Raw genomic sequence first — 24,191 nt, 5'->3', positions numbered from 1 at the left:
AAATTCATTCAGGAATAAGTTTAATTTATCACTTACATTTTTAGCCTGATATATAAGGGATGATCAAAATGTTTCCATTCAAAAGCCATACATTCCTGAATTGGTATGCTAATCAGCAAAATCACCATTACCATTGAGGCACCCACTCAAGCATCAGATTCAAGATACCTTTTTGGCAAAACACTATGTGCTGTTGAATGAAGAAGTTCATAATTGCCTGCTGCACATTCTCATCCGACAGGAATTGTCAACCATTCAAGGTCTTTTGTAAAGGACCAGAGGCATGATAATTGCATAGGGAGAGATCTAGAATATAGAGTTGGTGCTTGAGTGTCTCCCATTTGTGCATAATGGATTAGGCTGGCCTCCCATAGCAACAGGCATTTTGTGTCAAATGATGATCAGCACAGAACTTGACCATTCATTGTGCAATGGTGGTTTTTGACAGAATGATGCCCCATAAACATTCTTCATTCTCCGATGAACGTCTACCAATGTCTGTTCTTCAGCAGCCAACAAAAGATTAACAGTGTGTTGTTCCTGTTTGGTTGCATTTGGTAATAACATTGCCATAATTCACTTTTTCACATTTACTTATCCCTTGCCTACACTGGAGTCACACTGTGTTGCATGTACACTGCTGCAATGCCCTCAAATGGAATTTTTTTAGTCACCCTTTATATTATGTCCCTTTTCAATTGCTGCAAATATCTGATGAAGCTTTGCAGATTTTCACTGTCAACTAACCTAATGGATCTAATGATTAATGTACCCCTGTTAGCAGGAAATGCATCATACATTTTCAACAGCTACTTATCATCATCAGAAAGACCATTTCCTTACACATCTGTTATCAATTCTGTTATTATCTACAAAAATATTGACAATCAGGCTCATGCAGTTCTTTGTCGCTTTTGTAGGAAAGTCAACACCTGTCTCCAGAGTAAAGCAGCTCATTACACTCTCAAAATCTGTCTATCATTATTACAGGTAAGAAAATTTGCATTAATATAATCTTTGTGGTTTTTTGAGAACAGGCAAGTCAAAAGTGATTCTAATTGCTTTGTTCTTCTTGATTATTTGTATGATGTGAATGACTTCAAGTGTGTTTAATTAATTAATAGCATATTCATACATAACACAATTAAAAGTTTGTGAAATGCACAACCTCACAGGATATTAATGCGTAAATGCTTTGTCTACAATAAGTATGAGGAATCAAGTAACAGAATCTGTCAAGTCAGCGTACCTTAACTAACTTCAGTTCCTACGGATGATTCTCTAACCTGGTTATTGAGATGCATTCTGTCTATCAATAAATCCTCCAGTTAGTCATTAAACTGATTACAATTTCTTACAAATACAGCAGTATTTGCTGTGACAAAATCATGATATTTTCAGAATTTTTCCATGTTCTGTCTCAGTCTATGACTTTTTTTTTCAGGCTATATGGCCAGCAGTCTCTGGATGGCAAACGGCTGTTGTCAGGTTCATAGATTGCTCACTTCTTCACTTGAAACAGCATGGAGAGTGTACTTGTTGTATAAAAGATCTCATCATCAATGGGTCATTAAGTCACAAATGGCCATGTTTGGCATTGATGCTTTCAGTGCAGATGACGTGGTGGCAGATGATTGCTTGTTATCTCTGATTTCTTCACAAATAGCTGGTATCTCTGTACAGATTAACTTATCTTTCTTTGAAAGGAAGTAATAAATAAATGATAAATCATGTTTCTTTTTATTGTTGGGCAATCATTTCTGTAAGTGGAACTGTTACTAACACTAGGCACATCTGTGAAGAATTTGATAAGTACTTCATAACCACAAACAAAATTCATAACTTCTTACTTCCACAAATAAGACCTGATGCAGTACTGCAGGAATCAAGAGACTTTAAATTTACTGCAGTATCATGTCATGAAGTAGCTAATATCATACAATCCCTAAAAAATCTTAAATCTGTGGGCTGGGATGAAATTCCAACAAATATCATAAAGGCAGGAAGTGACAGCATTGCACCTCAACTCTGTAAAATAATAAACCAATCATTTGAAGAGGGCTGTTTTCCAGACAGACTGAAATATGCTGAAGTCTGTCCAGTCTACAAAAAGGGAAAACAAGATGATTTAGTAAATTTCTGCCCAGTGTCTGTACTCCCAGTTTTCTCTAAAATAGTTGAACGAATAGTATGTAATCAATTAGAAAAGTACAATAAGGAAGGTAATATTATTCCCAATAACCAATATGGGTTTAGGACGGGACAAAACACTTTACAAGCTGTAAATGAACTAATCTCAAGAGTAAGTAAATGCCTTGACAACAAACAAAGTGTATTTGGTATTTTTTGTGACCTCTCAAAGGCGTTTGACACAGTAAACCATAAGCTACTGCTCCAAAAATTGGGTACCTATGGCTTCCATGGAAAATCTATAAGATGGTTTTCATCTTATCTCAAAAACAGATACCAAAGGGTGGTGATACATCAAAAGGGAGAGAAAACTTGCTCTAGCTGGAAAGAAATTCAAGCAGACGTGCCCCAGGGCTCGATATTAGGACCACTTCTGTTCTTATATTACATAAATGACATGCCTAGCAAAGTAAATACAGATACGATACTTTATGCAGATGACTCAACTGCTGTAGTCTGCTGCAAAAACACTAACAAATTAGTAAGGACCACGAAACAAACTCTACGAGAACTTGAACAATGGATAAAAGATAATGCTATGAAATTAAATCTTGGAAAAAACCCAAATCATACACTTCAGGACCAAACAAACTACTGAATGTATATCACAAATAGAATATTCAGGTAAAGAACTGATCACAGTTGATTCTGTAAAATTCTTGGGATAACTTTAAATAAAAACTTGCAATGGACCGACCATGTGGACAGTTTACTGAAGAGATTAAATAGTTTAGTTTATGCAATGAGGGTACTACACAAAGTAATGGATTTAACAGTGAAGAAAACTGTATACCATGCGTATTTCATAACACTTATAAGATACGGAATAATATTTTGGGGTGCTGAAAAGACAAACTTCCTTCGAATCTTCAAACTACAAAAAAGAAAAAAAAATCAGAGCAATGACAGGAACCAATAGTAGACATTCATACAAACCACTATTCAAAAGCCTGGACTTCATGGCAATCCCTTCCATCTTCATATACGAAATACTTCTCTTTGAACAGAAAAACTCACATCTGTTTGAAGGAAATACATTCACACATGCCTATGAAACTAGACATAAATTGAAATACATGCTACCTTGTCACCGACTCACAGTATATGAAAATACTCTATATTACATGGCTCTGAAGATCAGAAATAAGATAAGGCCAATATTTGGGGAATCCACATTGGAGACCATTGGCACATACCTAAAAAGCAAATGTTATTATAGTCTAGAAGAATTTATAAATAGGAATAAGGAGTAAAGATGCAAGTACAAATGGTATACTTTTGAAGCCATATAGAGACAAAGTATACACATTCACTGTATATTCATGTTTATATATAGAATTATATAGCTGTTTGTATCCCGTTCAGTACATCCATACTTCATATAGGAGTGTGAAGGCTATAGTAATGATTCGATGAGTTACAAAAAGATTTAAAATTAAATGTTGTATTTTTATTATAATAAGCAATGTATGTATGATGCATTTCCTGTAGTATATAAAATACTGTAACAACTTAGGTTAAAGACTGACAAGTCACAAATGTTCTCAATCGAATGAATGTATAAAAACATGTTATGTGACAATAAAGTATCTTATCTTATCTTATCTTAAAAACTCTCTTAGTGACTGTAAATGAGAACTTCTTGTTCAGATGAATGCTAATGACAATTCCACACAATATTATGCTTCATCACACTTCTTTGATGTGTGCTTAAAATTTTCATCCATTAAGAAGCAAAAATATTGTCAATTAGGCTTTGTCAGTCTTGTGGGAAAATGAACAGTGGTCAGTGTTAGTAATGCTCTCTCATGGAAACAACTCTTGTTTCATGATATAGCCACCCAGGGCACTTATTCTATGCTGCTCTGTCTTATTGAGCAGTTCCAATCAATTTTAATCTCAAAAATAATTGTTTGGTTCCAGTAGGACTGAAACCATCATTCTATTCTCACTGCTAGTGTGCTCTAATTCTATTGACAGTGTCTTCCATTTAAATTCTCCCCCCCCCCCCCCCACTGCATATACATTTATGAAATTTGGTGAACATATATCATAAAAATTTTATATGATGAAGGATTGGCTTGTAGAAATACAGGGTGATTCAAAAAGAATACCACAACTTTAAAAATGTGTATTTAATGAAAGAAACATAATATAACCTTCTGTTATACATCATTACAAAGAGTATTTAAAAAGGTTTTTTTTCACTCAAAAACAAGTTCAGAGATGTTCAATATGGCCCCCTCCAGACACTCGAGCAATATCAACCCGATACTCCAACTCATTCCACACTCTCTGTAGCATATCAGGCGTAACAGTTTGGATAGCTGCTGTTATTTCTTGTTTCAAATCATCAATGGTGGCTGGGAGAGGTGGCCGAAACACCATATCCTTAACATACCCCCATAAGAAAAAATCGCAGGGGGTAAGATCAGGGCTTCTTGGAGGCCAGTGATGAAGTGCTCTGTCACGGGCTGCCTGGCGGCTGATCCATCGCCTCGGGTAGTTGACGTTCAGGTTTCATAACTAACCTTTTCCGTAGGACTCTCCATACAGTTGATTGTGGAATTTGCATCTCTCTGATAGCTCTGCGAGTCGATTTTCCTGGGCTGTGGACAAATGCTTTCTGGATGCGTGCTACATTTTCATCACTCGTTCTCGGCCGTCCAGAACTTTTCCCTTTGCACAAACACCCATTCTCTGTAAACTGTTTATACCAACGTTTAATACACCACCTGTCAGGAGGTTTAACACCATACTTCGTTCGAAATGCACGCTGAACAACTGTCGTCGATTCACTTCTGCCGTACTCAATAACACAAAAGGCTTTCTGTTGAGCGGTCACCATCTTAGCATCAACTGACGCTGACGCCTAGTCAACAGCGCCTCAAGCGAACAAATGTACAACTAAATGAAACTTTATAGCTCCCTTAATTCACCGACAGATAGTGCTTAGCTCTGCCTTTTGTCGTTGCAGAGTTTTAAATTCCTAAAGTTGTGGTGTTCTTTTTGAATCACCCTGTATATTTGCGACTCAAGAAGTAACGATGACCATTCACCAAAAAGCAGGAGCATTACACACACACACACCTGAACCCCTAAATTGTGCTGCCTGGATACACAATGTCGAGATGCATTTCAACATGCAGGCTAGGATGAGGTGGTGGTTTTGTCAGTTGGTAGAAAGAGAGAGAGGTGCAAGAGAGGAAGAGGGGTTGGAAATAGGTAGCAGCTTGGAGGGAGTCAGCCAGTTAGCCAGCTAGGAATGCAGGAGGGAGGGGTGGCAGGTTCTAATCAACCCATCTCCTCCCAGATAAAAATGTTCTTTAATAAGAAAAAAAAATTGTAGTTTAAATTCTTAACCACTTTTGTGTCAGAGTAATTTGACGTATAAAAGTATAATGATTTTTGGTTGGCACCAAAGTGGTAGACTGTCTGTATACTGGTGCTACATGAAGTTTCAGATACTGTATATACTCACCTTAATTTTATGTTGAAACAGTAGCTAGCTCTTCATTCAGTTTGTGTTCTAGGGGATGATTCACAGAGAGTTCCAGATTTTTTATCACTTTTCTGTGAAGGTGCTTATTTGTCAAAAATAATCATTATCAACATAAGCTTAAATGTTGATAATTAACGTTAAGATAAAAATGATGTTAACCAGAATTTAGGCTCTTGCTTTCCATCTCATAAAATCTCTTCTACAAAACTGATGGCTAACACACATATAATAAAAACTCCTATTCACAAGATAAAGTTCACTTTTACATTAATGGATGCCATTTTTTGCCATTTCAGATCCCAACTGACTTCTCACAGTACTAAACACACACATACTGACCTTCTTCAACTAACTCATAACTTCACATGTTGCCAAAACAATGATAATACATTACAAAAGAGCAAAGAGTTCGATGCTCGTGTTGTGTCTGAAAAGGTCTTAGAAGGCCCAATGGTACTGACCAGCCACCAAGTCATCCTCAGATGTTAGGCATCACTGGATGCAGATATGAAGGAGCATGTGATCAGTACACTGCTGCCCTGGCCATAGTCAGTTTTCATGACTGGAGCCACTGTTTCCCAATCAAGTAGCTTCTCAATTGGCTTGATAAGGGCTGAGTCCACCAGTTTGCCAACAACACTTGGCAGACCAGGATAGTCACCCATCAAAGTGCTAGCCAAACTCAACAGCACTTAACTTTGGTGATCTGACAGGAACCAGTGTTACCACTGTAGCAAGATAAAAGCTGTATAGAGTTTAGAACTTGATGGAAATATCAGTCTATGATAACATTTATGTAAATGACAAAATTTGAATCATGAATACCTTTTGGAAAATACAAAAGCTTAGGTAAATATTTTTATAACTTATGCATTGTCAAAAATTTATATTATCTGTCAAAACATATGGTAACAAATTTCATTGTGTATAATACTCAACATTTTCAGAGTTAAAATATGGAAAATATAGGCAAACATGAATATAAAATAATAATATAGATAGAAATTCAATTGGTATTTGTGAAGTATCATAACATACATGAAAACTGCCTTTCTGAATGTAAGTCATACAAATATAAAATAGATAAAATTATTTAATTGGATAGTTAAAAAAAATCTACTCACAAAGCGGCAGCAGAAAACTCACATAAAAGACTGTTGTGAGTGGCAAGCTTTCAGAGCCAGTGGCTCCTTCTTCAGGCAGAAATAGAAATTGTTTTGAGAGGTTCTAATCACACATCTACATTGCCACCTACCACTACACAGAAGTCACAAAGGCAAAGCTTCATTTCAAGGTGCATAGAGTAGGCATGGGATACATAAGTATTGGAGCCAATGGGGTGCAGCAGATGATGAAGGTAACATGGGAGGAGGCAGCGGGGCAGAGAAAGGGGAAACTGTTGGGTAGAGGGTGTGGAGACATTGGTTAATGGAGATTGAGGCCAGGAGGTTTACTGGAGGATGTGTTGCTAGGATAAGTCCTACTGCATAGTTTGGAAAAGCTTGTGATAGAGGGAAGGATTTAGATGACCCAGATGGACTGGAGAATGTTGTGCTCAGCTGTAAAGTGTGCCATTGGCTGGTAAACTTTGTTCTTGGCCACAGTTTGGCAATTGTCATTCATTCTGGCTGACAGCTTATGACATGACTGCTTTCACAGGTAAGCCTGCCTCTGATGAGCCTCTGGCCGGACTTGAGTAGGAAGTGCTGCGTAGGTGGATTGGGTGGGTCTTGCAACTTGGTTTTCCACAGGGATGTGATCTCTCATTGCTAGGCCTGATAACGATAGATAGTCAAAGCCCTGGTAAATGATATGGTTCAGTTGCTCCAATCTAGGGTCATATTGTGTAACAAGGGGGAAATTAAATTCCTTGTAGCTGAATCTTGGGGTTCTTGGGAGGATTACAGATGTCTGAGAACATCACACAGGTAACCTGTTTGCAGACTAGGTTTCAGAATGATTGGATGGGGGAGGGAGGGGGGGGGGAGCCAGTGCCTGTCTGTGAAGGCCCTTATGAGATCTTCAGATGAGAACTCCTTTGCCCAGTATTAAATTCAAGAATACTCACAATTAGAAAAAACTATACATTAATGCATTAACAAAAGATATAATGTTAATATATACACAATGGAAACTCTAGATTGGAATATCAGTAATATTATGAAAAGGATAGATAGCAACTAACCATAAAGATGACATGTTAAGTTGTAGACAGCCACAAAAAAGACCATCACTCATTGAGCTTCTGGTCAAAGCCTTCTTCAGAAAAGAAAACGTACACACATTTACACATTCACACAAGAGGGCACAAATCAAACACATGACTGCTATCTGCAGCTGCTATGGCCAGAATGTAGCTGTTGCATTGAACAAAAGCAGAAACTTGAAGTGCAGCAAGGAATGGGAGGATTAGCCTGGTGTGTGGGTGGGTGGAGCATGCAGGGCCTAGGTGGTAGCAGGATAAGGCTGCCAGTTGCATAGTTGGGAGGCTATGGGGGAGGGCAAGGACAGTGAGTGGAAAAAGAGAGTAGAAGAGAAGGAGAAAAGACCACTGGGTGCATTGACAGAGGGTGGTACACAGTGAGGGTGAGTGGACTTGAATTGGCAGGAGGAGATAGGATAAAATGGGCAGAAACTGTTAAGTGAAGAGTGTGGGGACAGCAGGTTACCAAATAATGAGAGCGGTATAGTCTTGGGAACAGACAATGTTCAGAAAAGCTGGGATGGGAGGATCCATATGGCATGGGTTGTGAAGTAGTCACTGAAATTGAGCATGTTATGTTCATCTACAGCTTGTGCTACAGGGTGTTCCACTTTGCTGTTAGCCACAATTTGGTAATTATCATTTATCCTAATGAACAGCTGGTTAGTAGTCATACCAATATAAAAAGTCGTGCAATGATCACAGCAGAGCTGGTATATGACATGGCTGCTTTCACAGGTGACCTGGCAATGGGGTAGGATTGGATAAGCAAGTGACAGAACTGGAATAGGAAGTCCTGGGTGGTGAATTGGGCAGATCTTGTACCTGGGTCTTCCAAAGGGATAGGATCCCTGCGGCAAGGGGTTAGAATTGGGAATGGCATAGGGATGGTGTGTGATGGAACACCACTTTAAGAGGAGTGGGAAGGATCTTGGGTAAGATGTCCCTTATTTCAGAGCATGATGACAGATAATCAAAGTTCTGATGAAGGATGTGGTTCAGTTGTTTCAGTTCAGAGTGTTGTTGGATGATGAAGGAGTGGTACCTTTATAGCTGGTTCTTTGGGGTGGTAGGAGAATTAATTGCCCAAAATCTAGGCTTCCACATCAAAGAAACCAACCACTTCTTGAGCAACTCTACGCCAACCCCACTGCTTTACCCCCTGGATTGCTACAAGTCAGTACTCATGCCACTTCTCTATACACCAACATCTTCCATATCTATGGTCTTGTGACTATTGAACACTACTTCTCCCAACATCCTTCAGACTCCAAACCCACTACCTATCTTCCCATACATGCTACTAATTTTATTCGAACATACAACTATTTCTACTTTGAAGGGAAGGTATACAAACAAATCCACAGCACAGCCAACCCATTTACGGGCCATCAAGAGGAGACCTCCCTAGTCTCCCAAAACACCATATGACAGGTGTTGTTCAGGTTCACTGATGATATTTTCATGATAGGGTCAAGACACTCTGTGCTCATTCCTTTACACCTCAACACCTGTTTCCCCATCTGCTTCACCTGTCCTCAACCCAACATGCCACCTTCCTGAATGTTGACCTCCTCCTTTCTGATTGCTCCACCCTCACATCTGCCCACATTAAACTCACCAACCACCAACAGTACCTGCATTTTGAAGGCTGCTATCCCTTCCACACCAAAAAATCTCTCCCGCACTGCCTGGCCACACAGAGATGGCATATCTGCAGTGACAAGAACTCTGTTGCCCAGAATTTTGAAGGTCTCACAAAGACTTTCACAGACATGCACTATCCTTCAGACCTAGCCTGCAAACAGATTTCCTATGCAATATCGCCCCCCCCCCCCCCCCCATACACACACAAAATCCTCTCACCACCCTCAAAAACCAGCTGCAAAGGAGTGCCCCCTTCATCACCCAGTACCACACTCATCTGGAACAAATGAACCACATCCTTTGTCAGGGCTTTGATTATTATCATCATACCCTTAAATGAGGGGAATCTTACTCAAGAACCCTCCCAGCCCTCCTAAAGTGGTGTTCCATCACCCAGCCAACATTCATAACATCCTAATTTATCCCTATATCACTCCAAATCCCAGTCCCCAGACACAGGGATCATATCCCTATGGAAAACCTAGGTGCAAGACCTGCCAATAAACCCACCCATCAGTTCCTATTCCAGTCCTGTCACAGACTTATCACACTCCATCAGCGGCCAGACCACCTGCGAAAGCAGCTGTATCATATACCAGCTCTGCTGCAGTCAGTGCACAACTTTTTATACTAACTAGCTGTCCACCAGGATGATTGGCCACCATGAAACTGTGGCCAAGAGCAAATTGGACCACCCTGTGGCACAACACGCAACTGATCACAACATGTTTGATTTCAACGGCTGCTTCACAACCTGTGCCATCTGGATCGTACCCTCCACCACCAGCTATTTTGAACTGCACAGAGGGGTGGTAGCCCACCTAAGGTAATCTACTGTTCCCGCACCCTCCACCCAACAGTTTCTGCTCCCTTTGTCCTGTCTTCTCCTCCTAATTCACATCCCCTCATCCTCACTGTGCACTGCTCTCTGCCAGTGCACCCATCAGTCTTTTCCCCTTCTCTGCTCCTCTCCTTTTCCACTCCCTGTTGTCGCCCCTCCATCCTCCTCAGCCTCCTGATGCTGTGCCTAGCAGCCTTGACCTGCTGCCATCTAGTCTGTGCATGCTCTGGCACACAGTGCTCTTCTCATCGTCAACACCTATCTTGCTGTCGCTTCCCTTGTACAACCCAACAAAGATTGCTGTGTTAATTCAATATGACTGTTGCATTCTGACTGTAGCAGCCAGAGATAGCAGTCATGTGTGCATGAGGTGTGTTTGTTCATGTGAATGTGTGTTTGTTTTCTTTTCTGAAGAAGACTTCAGCCAAAGCCCAATTTGTAACAATCTTTTTGTTGTGCCTGTCTGCAACTCAATGTGTCAAATTTGCAGTGAGTAGCAATCTATTCTTTTAATGATATTGTTAATGTTAGTATGCATCTGTATTTAGCTCAGTAACAGAAAATAGACTCTATTGTACTCTTTTAAAATTGGTAGCCACTTAAATTAAGAAATAACTATGTTACTCATAACTTAAAGCCAGTATGTGATTTAGCTTCACTTTTAGCCATTCCGCACCAGTATCAAAAACTTCAGTAATTTAATCCAGTGACACATCACTACAGCCAACCACGGTGGCCATGCAGTTCTAGCCGCTGCAGTCCGGAACCATGCCACTGCTGTGGTCGCAGGTTTGAATCCTGCCTCGGGCATGGATGTGTGTGATGTCCTTAGGTTAGTTAGGTTTAAGTAGTTCTAAGTTCTAGGGGACTGATGATCTCAGATGTTAAGTCCCACAGTGCTCAGAGCCATTTGAACCATTTTGAACATCACTACAGTAATCTGAATTTTCATTCTGAACATTTCCAGTGGCAAGAATTGCACTTCATCAAACAATACTTAACATTTTTTGCCACTAATTTACAATCTGAAGTTCACAATTTCTGTGTTTTTCATTTTACAAGTAATGCAATGTGGATTTTAAGTTCACACTAAAGGCTTTCTGAATTTCATTTTGGATATACTGGCTGCATGTTGTTCTCATTTGGTTTATTATGCACCACTCCTCAATCATACAGAATACTCCATTTGTTTCATGAATTGCCTGAGTGGAAATCGGCTAGATACTGTCTTGTCATCTGTGAACAGTAAGATCTGAGTACTGCAATGTACAGTCCCTGGCCAATTTATTTGATGCACTACAGTTTTTAAGCTAATTTTGATATATGTCTAACGAATTTTTTTTAATGTACAAATTGTGTTAAAATGATTGTATGTAGTCTACTTCAAAACTAAGGTGCTGTAACAAATAAACAAAATGTAGTATTTGTTGAAAATATTTTATTTCAATAATTACAACAAAAATTAAAATATTGTGAAAGTGAAAACATTAGTTTTAATATCTTGTTGAGCCACCTTTTGCAGCTATGACAGCCTTGATACGACGTGGTATGCTGTTGATGCAGGACTGTACTGTGTCCTCCATTTGTGGCTGAGGATACCACACATAGATGGTCTTTTGTTGTGATGACATCTTTTTCCACCTCCTTATTCATTAGTTCCCATACATTTTCTATGGGGTACATGTCGGGACTATTACCTGACCATTCTAATAGAGGGATATCTTGTTTCTTCAGAAAGGATTTAACTGACCTGGCTGTGTGACAGGGAGGTCCATCCTGCATAAAAATTAATGGTTCCCTATTTGGGAACCATTCTCTGATCTGTGGTATTAACTGTTTTTGCAGGACTTCCTTGTACTGGTCTTGCCTCATTATGCCTTTAACCACATTAAGACATCCTGTACCCTCGCCACAGATGACAGACCAACCGCCACCTTAATTGCATGTTTTACGGTCTGAATAATGCATTTGGGATTAAAATTTTCTCCTGTTCAACAGCGCAAATATTGAGATTTGTTAGTTAAAATTTCAAAAATGCTTTCATCACTGAAGTATACTTGTAAAATCAAGAAATATAATTAATATACTATGAATAAATGTACATAGGTTATATCATATCACAAATAATAATTTTAAAGTTACATTACCAATCTCCAGAAGTCCACATCCTTATCACACCACTGTTTAGCCCACTTCAGACGCTTTGCTTTCATTGTGGCTGTTAACTTTGGTTTTCTAGTGAGTCAACAGGCCTTGAAATCAATATCCTTCAACTTTCTGTGAACAGTGCATTAAGATGCATTCACATTAGCCTCTTCCAGTTGAGATTTTATCTGTTTCGTTGTTGCAAATCTGTTTTCTAGACAACCTGTTTTGAGAAATCTTTCTGACTTCAGGGTGAAAATTGATTTTCTTCCATATTTATTCTTCCTTCTGGGGCTCAGTTCTTCACCTGAATCAATTTTCTTATTTATGTGCCTCATACTAGCTTCTGACATTTCCAATCTTTGTGAAATTTCCCAGCTGGAATACATTTTCGATATTAACGAGGACTTTGACCTCAGCTTTTTTACATGGTGAAATGTCCCCTCTTTTAGCCATTTTTAAATGTCACAATTAGTAATATCTGGCTCTTAAACAATAAATAGGGATGTCAATGTTATGAAATTGATAATCAAAGGAAACAAAGTATTACACCAATTACACGCAAGAACGTCACTGAACAGGTCCTTTCCTGTATGCTGTACTCTGCACATTCATACCTACAATAAGTCAACAATCCAATGCCATGTAGCAACAATAGATAAAAAATTCAACAATGTCGTAAGTGCCCTGAATGACTGTCATAAATATTCCAATTAATCAAATTAAGTATAGTACTCAACACATAATTATTACAAATAACATTAAAAATGTGTAGCGCATCTAATAATTGGCCACGGACTGTAAATCATTTACAAAAATTAAAAACTTAAGAGCCCAAGGCACAAAGTCCTCAGCCACTCTATCTTGTTAACTTCTCTTAATCAAGTAAAATATATAAATTAGTAATAAAGCTACCACTTTGAAAAAAAAAAAAAAAAAGCTGCTGTCTCCTTGGTTTTACTATACAGCTATTGTTTATCTGCTATTGGTAGCTCAGCACAAGGCATGTTTTCTAAGTAAGCACCATTTTGAAATAAAAATAAAACAAGAAGACTTTTCTTAGCATTTTTATTTTTACTTGAAGGCCTATACTTCACCATAGTTTTCTACAAAATTCTTAATAGTATTTGGTATGTTAACATTTGTTTTTGAGTATTTGGAATACCTCCTCCAATTGAGAACCCCACTGGCTGTGAAGTACTGTTGTGATTCATTTTCTTATTGCTGAAGGCATGAAAGCAACAGAAATGCATTGTCACATCAGCGAAGTGTATGGTGATTGATTGGATGGTAAGGAAATGGCTGAGAGCTTTTAAAAATGGCCATACAGCTGTATGTGATGAGGAATGAAATACACAATCTCCAGTCAGTACTGATGATGTAGAAAGTTGATAGAAGAAATACTTTATGATTTTTATGTTATGAGATGAGTTTCCTGAGGTGTCAAGAAGTGTGTTGTGCGCAGCTGTTGCCTAATAAGGTATCAGCTTTTTATGAGCATGTTATTGGATAGCTGGTTGTATGATATGATATATGCCTTAATATTGGACGTTGTTATGTAGAATAGTAGATTAAAATACAGTACATCATATAAAAATAAAACTGCCAAAAAAAATCTACTTCTTTTATTTTTGTTTTAAAATGGCACTTACTTAAAAATCATGTGTCGTATTTACTTGTTTACAAAGGAAATTTTGAAATAAAATATTCTTACATCAAAAAACAGTGAACCCTGTTTATTATTGCTCTTATACAATTTTATAATGAACACTGCAATTTTCAATGCAGCTCTAACAGAAATTTTAGATACCAGACTCTAGATGTTCAGATAATTTCAAAAAAGAGTGGCTCATGAGATATGTTTTTAATTTTCTTGTGAGAACACAAGAAAATTCATAGCATTCAGTCAAATGCTTTACTCAGATCAGAAACTGGTAATGCTGTGAATTTCATCTGTTCTTAAGCCTACATTATCTTTCTTACAAAAATGACCTTCATAATTCTTCATTAAAATATATCTTAGCACAGGAAAAAGTGACACTGCTGCTGTCAAATTCTTTGATCATGTATCATACCTAATGACATTAAATATCAGACAGATAGCAAAGTTAAATTTCAAAGTAAGCTAAAGAGTTCCTTCTGGACAACTCCTGCCCTTGCATAGAAAAATATTTACTTAGGAACTAGTAGCTTTTTCCTGTTACGTGAATTCATCTTTAAATGATCAACATAGTTAAACACCAAATAGCTTAATACTCTTTTTACTGACTTATTTCACTTCATCATATTTTACCATGTGAAATGACTCGTGGAACATGAAACTAATAAGTTTCCCCTCGAATCCTAAGGTCCATCCCAGAACCTCTCCCATGTGCCTCTCTCTCTCTCTCTCTCTTCTCAACCCTACCACACCCACACTCCTAAACTCCATAAAGTCAGCCAACCAGGATGCCCAGTTGTGGCCTATTACTGTAACCCCACAGAGAGAATCTCTGCTGTCATTGAGCAATACCTTCTGCCTATTACCCATAACCTACCCCCCTACATAAAATACAACAACCATTTCCTCCATCAACTCTCCACAGTACCTGTTCCCTTGCAAGCAGGCACTCCCTTCACCAATTATTATACCACAGCCCTCTACACTAGCATTTCCAACACACATGGCCTTGCTGCTACTGAACATAACTTTTCCCAATGACCAACTGAGTGTGAACCTACAATCTCTTCCTGGCCACCTTGATTTATATCCTCACCCATAAGTACTTCTCCTTTGATGGCATCATATATAACTGAATCCATGGTACAATAATGGGCACCTACAATACAAAATCCTATGCCAACTTATTCATTGACCATCTAGAGAAATCCTTTCTAACCACCCAAAAATCCAAGCCCTTCGCCTGGTTCAGTTTCATTGTGACATCTTCATAATCTAAACTAAGGGTGATGACACTGTACCCACATTCCTTCACATTCACCCCCATTTGCTTCTACACAACAAGGGTCTTGATGCAGGCCTTGATGCCCAAAGGATTTTGAGGAAATGAACCAAATGGGAGGACTTGACCACAGGAGTTTTCTCTTCATTCAACAACATTCACAGTTTGATGAAAATACAAACATATCTTTATTATATAAATAACAAGTGGCAGCCATCAAGAAGAGCAGATGATTAATAAAAAAAATTGAAAAGGCCCACTAAAATTGTTAACAGAGTCTGACAACAAGAAAAAATTCAAAGCCACACAATATTGTTCCATAAAACTAAGAAGAAACTTCTAACTATGGCACAACATGTCTCAGAAGCATTTCAAACCAATGTATAGTATAATATGATAAATGTGATAATACTTGTGGGAACAAGAGACCAACCAGTGAAGTTCATTGTTTGTCATGGGACGAGTAGCTGATTCTCATGGTTTGGTGGTTTTTTCCTTTCTTTTCTTTTTATTTATTTATTTATTTATTTGAGCTGTAATTCTGCTGTTACTCCAAGTAAATAAATGTCTCTAAGTATATGTGGGTTTGACTTCTGACCTACATACTCATGAAATTATTGCTATTATCAGGACACTAACATGAAGAGCATTTACTTACACAAATTCTTCTTCTTCTTATTTTAGTGTTCAACCCTAAGTTTAGTTTGCAACAAAGTGCCATTCCTCTGTTCTGTCTGCCTTCCTCTTCAATTTCACATATGTGTTACATCCAACATCATTTATGATCTGTTGCGTGTATGATATCCTGGGTTGCCACCACTGATTCCTTCCACCAATAGCCCCTTCTTCCATTGTTCCAATGATGTTGTGTCTTAGGATGTGCCCTACAAGTTTGCCTCTTCTTGTTTGGATGTGCCTCCACAGAGATTTGGTTTCCGTACTCTTCTAAGCACCTCGTCATTTGTTACTTTGGGCTCTCCAGCTGATCTTCATCATCCTTCAATAGCACCACATTTCCAAGGCCTCTAGCCATCTTCTCTCTTGTCTTCCCACTGTCCAAGTTTCACATCCATATAGGGCCACACTCTAAATGAAAGCTTTCATGATACGTCCTTGTTTTCACACTGATGTTGTTGCTTCTTATGCATTCTATATTACTTCAGGAAATAAGAATCACCCCCCCCCCCCTTCAAAAAAGTAACTAAATAGAGAAAATATGAAGAGGCCATAAGAATAATTAATCGGTACAAACTTGACAACAAGAAAAACATTTTAAAAATATTCAGTATTAGAATTTTACTTTTAAAGAAATTGGTAAATTGGGCAAATTCTCTCTCTCATACACTCTAACAGGAGACACATCGGAATCTGTAAGATAGCACATACAGCTATTAGATCAAATCTTAAGGTCGTGGAGTCAAAAGCGTAAACAATAATTTCTGACAGTAAACGTAAATTGTCTATAGGATCTGCACATTGAGAGTAGCAGGTTTTGTGTACAGACTGAGAACCCCTTGTCACCTTTAAACACACAGGCTAGCATTTCCAATGTGTATGTTACCTTTGTGGGAACCAGGAAGCTGACAGCACTGACTGAACGCTCTGAAGGAAGCCAAGCTTGCTCTCACAGCTGGAAGGGCCCAGCTGACTTAAAGAACAAATGTGACAGGTGCATCTGAGATACAGAAAATCTTGTTAGTTAAGATACAAATACTAAAGCTTCATGTGACCCACACACTGCAGAAAAACAATGTACTGAACTACAGTCTGGGTACAATAATGTTAAGCAATCTTCATCTTAATATTTACATTTAAGACTGACAAAGTCATACATTATTGACCAAAATACAGCCACATTAGTAGCAAGGGCCCATTATCAAATACAGGGCAACAAGACTCATTAAACAATTTTCACCCTAGGTGATACAACATGTATGAATAATTTACAATGGGTATTCTCTTACAACAAAATTATTAGCCCAAATTCATTAAATGGATTACCACAAAAAACTCAGAGGCCTGAGGAGCATCCTCCACTGATTCAGCAAAATTTAGGAAGTAGGGAAAGTGAAAAGCTCTACCAGCTTACAGTTTGCATCTCTCCTGCCAACAAGCAGACAGGTCAATAATATGCCCTGGAAATCAACCAGCACAACCACATGGTGACATGGGACATACCTTAGACTTAGTGAGCTCTGTGGGCAACACTAAAGCATACTAAAATGCACATCAATTCCTTATGTGAGCAAAGCACTCCAAGAGATTAAATTAAGTCACTCACATGTCGTCTTAGGAACAGCAGCACACCATACATATAAATATTACAAATTTGGTGAGGCAAGGCCCTAATTATAACTGAGAGGTTATCTATCTCTCACACCACCAAGAAGTAAAAAATCAGGACAAAGCGGTCACAAAGTATGGACTGTGGGTGGAAGAACTTACAATAACTCAGCTACCGAAACAATAATCTTCATTCCTTTCAAGTTCAGTCTGAGATACCAAGAGGAAGGGCTGAAGAAAATAAAATCTTCCAAATAAGGCAACATGTGACAATTTCATGGCTCCAGGTTAAAGATAATGACGATAGTAGTGCACTGCCAGAACATGTAATAACTCAGCTTCCAAAACAATAACCTTCATTCCTTTCAAGTTCAGTCTGACACCACCAAGAGGAAAGGCTGAAGAAAATAAAATATTCCAAGTAAGGCGTTGTGTGACAGATTTGTGGCTCCACTTTAAGGGCGATAATGAAAGCAATGCACTGCCAGGCCATGGACCACAACTGCCAAGCTGCATACTGCAGCACAAGCCTTCACAAACTCTCTCACAGACCCCAGCTTGACTACAATGGCTCTGTTTACTTTCACCTCTCATGACCCACCTCACCTTGCTCCCCAAGAGCCACCTTCCTTCATTGTAGGGCAGCCAACCGAAGATCCTGCTTTAGGTGGAAGATCAACTCTGAGGAAGCCACCATGGTTTAGATCTCTTTGAGGCCTCCACAGACCAAAATTACCTACCCATCGTTGTCCAGAAACAGATTTACTGTGCCTTGTGTCTCCAGTCAGCTATCACCTCTGACATATCCACTGTCCAATCACAAAGGAGTGCACGTCTCATGACTCAGTACCACCAAGACTGGATGAACTGAATCACATCCTCTGTCAGGGTTTTGACTAGCTCATGCCCTGAAATGAGGAATAACCTCTCTAGTATCCTTGCCACTCCCCCCACAGTGGTACTCCACTGATGGGCTCGACTTTTGCTACTCCCTGTCCTCTACTTGCCTATCCCCTTCCCTGCTCCCACTCCAGCACTATACACACCCTCTACTCAACCAGCAAACCTACTAGTCTTCCCCCATTTCTGCTCCTCCACTCTCTGCTCTCCCTTTTCCCCTTTCCCCATCTCTGCTTCTCTCCTCTCCCTTTCCTCCTCTTCCCCCCCTTCTCTATTTCTCTCATCTCATCCCCCCCCCCCAATACTCCAGCACAGCCTTCTGATGCTTCATCTAGCTTATCCCCATTATCCACACTGTGTCTCCGCACACACACACACACACACACACACACACACACACACACACACACACACAGGCAGCATGGCATCTTCCCTGACCCCTACCCTGCTATACCTATACCTCCCACTCCCCACATCATACTGCCTCCTTACTCCACCCACTCCAGCAGATTGCTGCTCATGTCAGACATAGCGTTCGTCGGGTCCCAGTACCCAGAGACAATGGGCATGTGTGTGAGAGTTGTGCTTGTGTGAATGTGTGTTATATGAGAATGTATGTGTTTTTTCTGTTTCTGGAGAGGAAGTTTGTTTGGAAGCTTAAATTTTTTAACAATATTTGTGCCTGTCTATGAATCAGCATCTCCTATATGTGGTGAGTAACAATGTATCCTTTACATATTTTTCTTGTTAAGTAAGTAACGTAAAAGAGTAGACACTGACATAATGAAGGAGTATCCTCTTGAAATCCATGTTGTACAATGTGGAAGATGTTATGTTCAAAATATATGAGAAGATGATTGTTCATTGCAGATTCCATGATTTTGGCCAACAGAAGAATTATCATTATTATCCCAGTGCAAGATACTTCCCTAGGACTACTTTCTTCTGGATTGCCATTGATTGGGTTATTTTTAGAAGAAGGGTGAAAGAGCACCACGGTAGAAAAATTTGTTTATTATTTCCACTTCTAAATTAATTTTCTTTATGATAGCCCATTACAGGCATCTGGGCTCTGGTGCATGAACACTCTTGTGATGCTTTACATCTCATTTGGATGTAACTTGTTTCACTTACTCATTATTCATCAGCTGTTTTACATCATATTGTTTGCAGGGTCTATACCCAGTGGCAAATATCACTCACAATTTTTTTCATTACTCTTACAAACTACTTATTAAATTAATCAAAGCTACCATAAGTTACATAAGCTGTAGGCTTTGTCTTGTGTTTGTTAACCAGATTCAAGCTGCCAAAAAATTATGAGCCTTTTGAATTTCTCTGGCATGTAATCTTTTATAATCTGCTTGGTTTAGCCCCAGCAAATAAAAGCATTGAATTTTATTCTTTGTACTGGGTTCAGTAAAAGCTTTGAAGCATGAGCACAATAGTCAATTGTATCCTGTCTCAAAGACAGGAAAAACATAGTTATAGGTGAAACAGCTCAAACCAGGACAAACCTATGAATAACAATGAAACCATTAATGACAATGATGAACTTCTCATGTGCATAAATGAAAATGAAAGGGCAAGTGGAATGTCATTGGATACTCATATGCTGTGTGTATCAGAACACCACATATAAACCACTGTAACTGAACAGAGTCGTTTTGATTGATAGTATTGCACTACTGCTGTGCCAAAATATTGAGTACGAAAACATATAACCTTGTAGTACTGGTAGTTCACAGACCACAAGCAGGTAATACCATACTTTAAGCTTCATTAAACAGTGCATGCAGTTTCAATAATGTTATGCACTCTTTAAGTGGAGAACCATTATTTGTGGAAAAATTGATGCTGATTTTCTGTCACTTGTCCACATTTGCAGTTTTTACCACAATAAAATTCCCTACAAGCATTGAAAGACATAATGTAGCAGTCACTGATAATATCTTTTTAAACCCAGCAACCTTCAGATTTAAACAATGGAAAAATCCAGGATGGAATGTAACAATATTGTGAAAAGTAAATTTGCTACTCACCATATAGCAGAGATGCTGAGTCACAGATAGGCACGACATAAGGACCGGCACAAATAAAGCTTTTGGTCAGTAAGGCCTTTGTCAAAATGAGACAACAAACACACAAATACTCACTCAGACAAACACAGCTTACACACACAACTCCAGTCTCAGGCAAGTGATGCCACACTGCAAGCAGTAGCACCAGTGCATGATGGGAGTGGTGGTAAGGAGAAGGCTGGGCAGGGAGGGGGAGGGATAGTAGGGAAGGGGTGGCATTCTGTTGGGGAGCATGCAGGGACATGGTGGAGAGAGGGTAGGGCAGCTACGTGCAGTTGGGAGTTTAGACGGATGGCAGTGGAGAGGTGGGGAGGGGGGGGGGGGGGGGGAAGGGGAGATAGCAGAAAAGGAGAGAAGTAAAAAGACTGGGTATAATAAAGTAATGAGGGCTGTGTAGTGCTGGCCCCCCTCCCCACTTCTCCGCTGCCCCCCATCCAAACTCCCAACTGCACATAGCTGACCTACCCTCTTTCCACTTCGGCCTTGTGAACTCCCCACCAGCACGTCACTGTCTGCCACTCAATTTCTACTATCCCTACCCCTCCCCTCCCCTCCCTACCTCAGCCTTCTCCTTACCCCCCCCCCCCACCCCCCTAGTTGCCACTCCGATCATGTACTAGTACTGCTGCTTGCAGTGTGCCCTCATTTGCCTGAGCCTGCAGTCATGTGTGCATGAGCTGGATTTGCGTCAGCATGTATGCATGTGTTTGTCATCTAGTTTTTACTAAGGCCTTACTGGCCAAAAGCTTTATTTGAGGGAGTCTTTTTGATGTGCCTACCTGTGACTCAGCATCTCCACTATGTGGTGAGTAGTAACTTTCCTTTTCACAATATTGTAACCTTCAGATTTAAATATAAAACCAATAGCCATGGTCTGCCTGAGGATGACAGTCACTGTTGACAATAAAATGTAATGATCAGTTGGGTATAGATCATAGAAGAAATGTAATGCGTCAAAGACTCTTTGAAAAAGAAAAAATACTGGTCATAGTATTTAAGATGAAATTATGGGAAGAACAGATAGTGTATTTATTAATTGAGAATCAAACAAAAACAGTGGTCCAAATGAAATTAGATCCCAATAAAATTGCTCTGTGAGAAATTGGCCAATAAACTCAATGATTACTTCCTCAAATTAGGAGTAAACATTGCACCCACTAATAAACATTAAAATGCAGATTTATTGTTCAGATACTGTTCACATGACCTGCAACTGGCAGTTTCAAAAATATAACCCGTAAAGCAGTTACAGAATTCATCAGGTCATTGAACATGATAATTGTACTAGTTATGATAGTGTTTCTAGGAGAACCTTGAAATTTTGTGCTGACTTGACAGATTTTCTCTCAACTCAGTAGCTGTTATAGTCCCCATTAGGAGTTAAAAAGCTTTAATATACCTAGTAATGCCATCTGTTTATCTAGGAGGAAACTAGGACATGCACTTTTTGCACAGGATGGTGTGTGTAGCAGCAAATCTAAAGTGACCAGGTGCATGCTTAGTGCTGAGCACACTCACTCATTTACCCACTCCACTCACCTCTTCTAATCACAAATGTGAAATATGAGATTTGAAGGCAGATCAGACATTGCAGATTGAGGCTTGTTTCAGTCATTGTGTTTCTGTCTTAATTTTTGGTGAGTGCTGATTACAGTGACAGTTCTTGTTTTCATATCAATATAATTTGAATTTGTACAATGGACCCAAATAAAGAAATCCCACTCTGGTGATCATGTCTGTTAAGGTCTAGAATTTTATCAAATATTTTGTAAATTGCATTTCACAAGAAATGGCTCAACAAAAGATGTATTCTTTGAAAGAACTTCAAGATATTGTGAATTCCAAAAACTCTTGGAACTCTGATTCATCAGATAAAAATAAAGGAACACCAAAAGTCAGCTTGAATTACTAGGTAGATAAATTGTGTTTTCTTTGGAAAATATATAACTGGCCCAATAAATATAATTTTTTGTTTCAGTAGTATACAACCACTAGCTCCAATCAAGAATTAATGTTTCACTGTGTCATCAAAAATGCAAAACTCATGCAATGTTCACAAAAAGTTCAAAATTACAAGAACCAAGGAATGGCAATTTGGAGTTTTAGGCAAGAAATTAATGAATTGAGCAAAGCAAAACACATTCAACTTGCAGCGGATAGTATCAGTGAGACATTTTATACTAAATTAATTTCATTGGCCCTAAATGGAATTAATTCTTCCAAAATATAGCTAAAACACAGGTACAAATAAAATGGATGATCAAAAGGAGATTTACTAGACTTACTCTGGCAGACATTGCATGTTCCACATCCAAAAAACAGGTTAGGCTCCAAGATCTTCACTAAGATGATTACTGATATTTGCAACATTATAAATAGTAAGGGAAACTAAAAAGCAGAAGAGGGAATGATCATGCACAAAATGTGCCTGAAGAAAGCAATATTTGTTTCCTTCATTATAATGTAGAGGGATTAGGCAATAAGATTGATGTTTTCGACCACTATCTTTCAGATATTACACCGCCACATACTAGTTGTCAGTGAACACCAAAAATCTGCAGATAACATAGACCTGTTTAAAATCCAAAATTATTCATTAACTGATTATTACTGTTGTTCTAACCACAAAGGTGAAGGAGTGGATATCTACCTGAGAACAAATAACCCAGTAGAATCTTACAAAATTATCGCTTGGGTAAAAGAAGTATTCCACTGATTTGCACTGTGAAATTGTAGCAATTAAGTTAAAGTTCTTGTCTGTTGTGTACTTTATCTTAGCATTGTATAGATCACCAAATGAAAATTTTGAGTTATTTCTTAATTCCCTTGATACAGTATTATGTAAATTAATGTCCAAGCAAGGGCATATAAATGTTATATTATTAGCGGATATTAATGTCAACATATTACAAGATTCACAAGAAAGCAAACGCTTCAAAGACTGTGTCAATTCTTATAGCGCAAAAGATCTGTTGGGAGACATACCCACTAGAATCACTCCAACTAGTATAAGCTCTGTAGACCATGTTATTACTAATTGTGAAAATATTGCCACAGCTGCTGTTGTAAATGGTCACATCTCTGACCATCTAGGCCACCTATTAGTGCTAAAGGGAGATCCTTGTATAAAACCAAAGAAAATTTATAAATACAAAAGGAATCTCTCTGTTATCAACATTGCCACACTGAGAGAGAGCCTTGGTGATGAATCTTGGCATCTAGTATTTCAAGCCGAAGGAGTGAATAATAAATGGGATGCCTTTCTAGATACGTTATCTTATCATCTAAATAATACTATTCCCATCAGAAAGATAAATATTAATAAGAATAAGGCAAGACAGTCAAGGCCCATGGAATTTGATAATACTACCAAAGAACTGAAAGAAAAAATGGAAGAAATGTATATGATACAAAGAGAGAAAAAACAATGAGCACAGGGATAAATACAAACAACACA

Source organism: Schistocerca cancellata, chromosome 8 (assembly GCF_023864275.1).
Source record: "Schistocerca cancellata isolate TAMUIC-IGC-003103 chromosome 8, iqSchCanc2.1, whole genome shotgun sequence".
Taxonomy (NCBI): domain Eukaryota; kingdom Metazoa; phylum Arthropoda; class Insecta; order Orthoptera; family Acrididae; genus Schistocerca; species Schistocerca cancellata.
Note: the sequence above shows the minus strand (reverse complement) of the source record.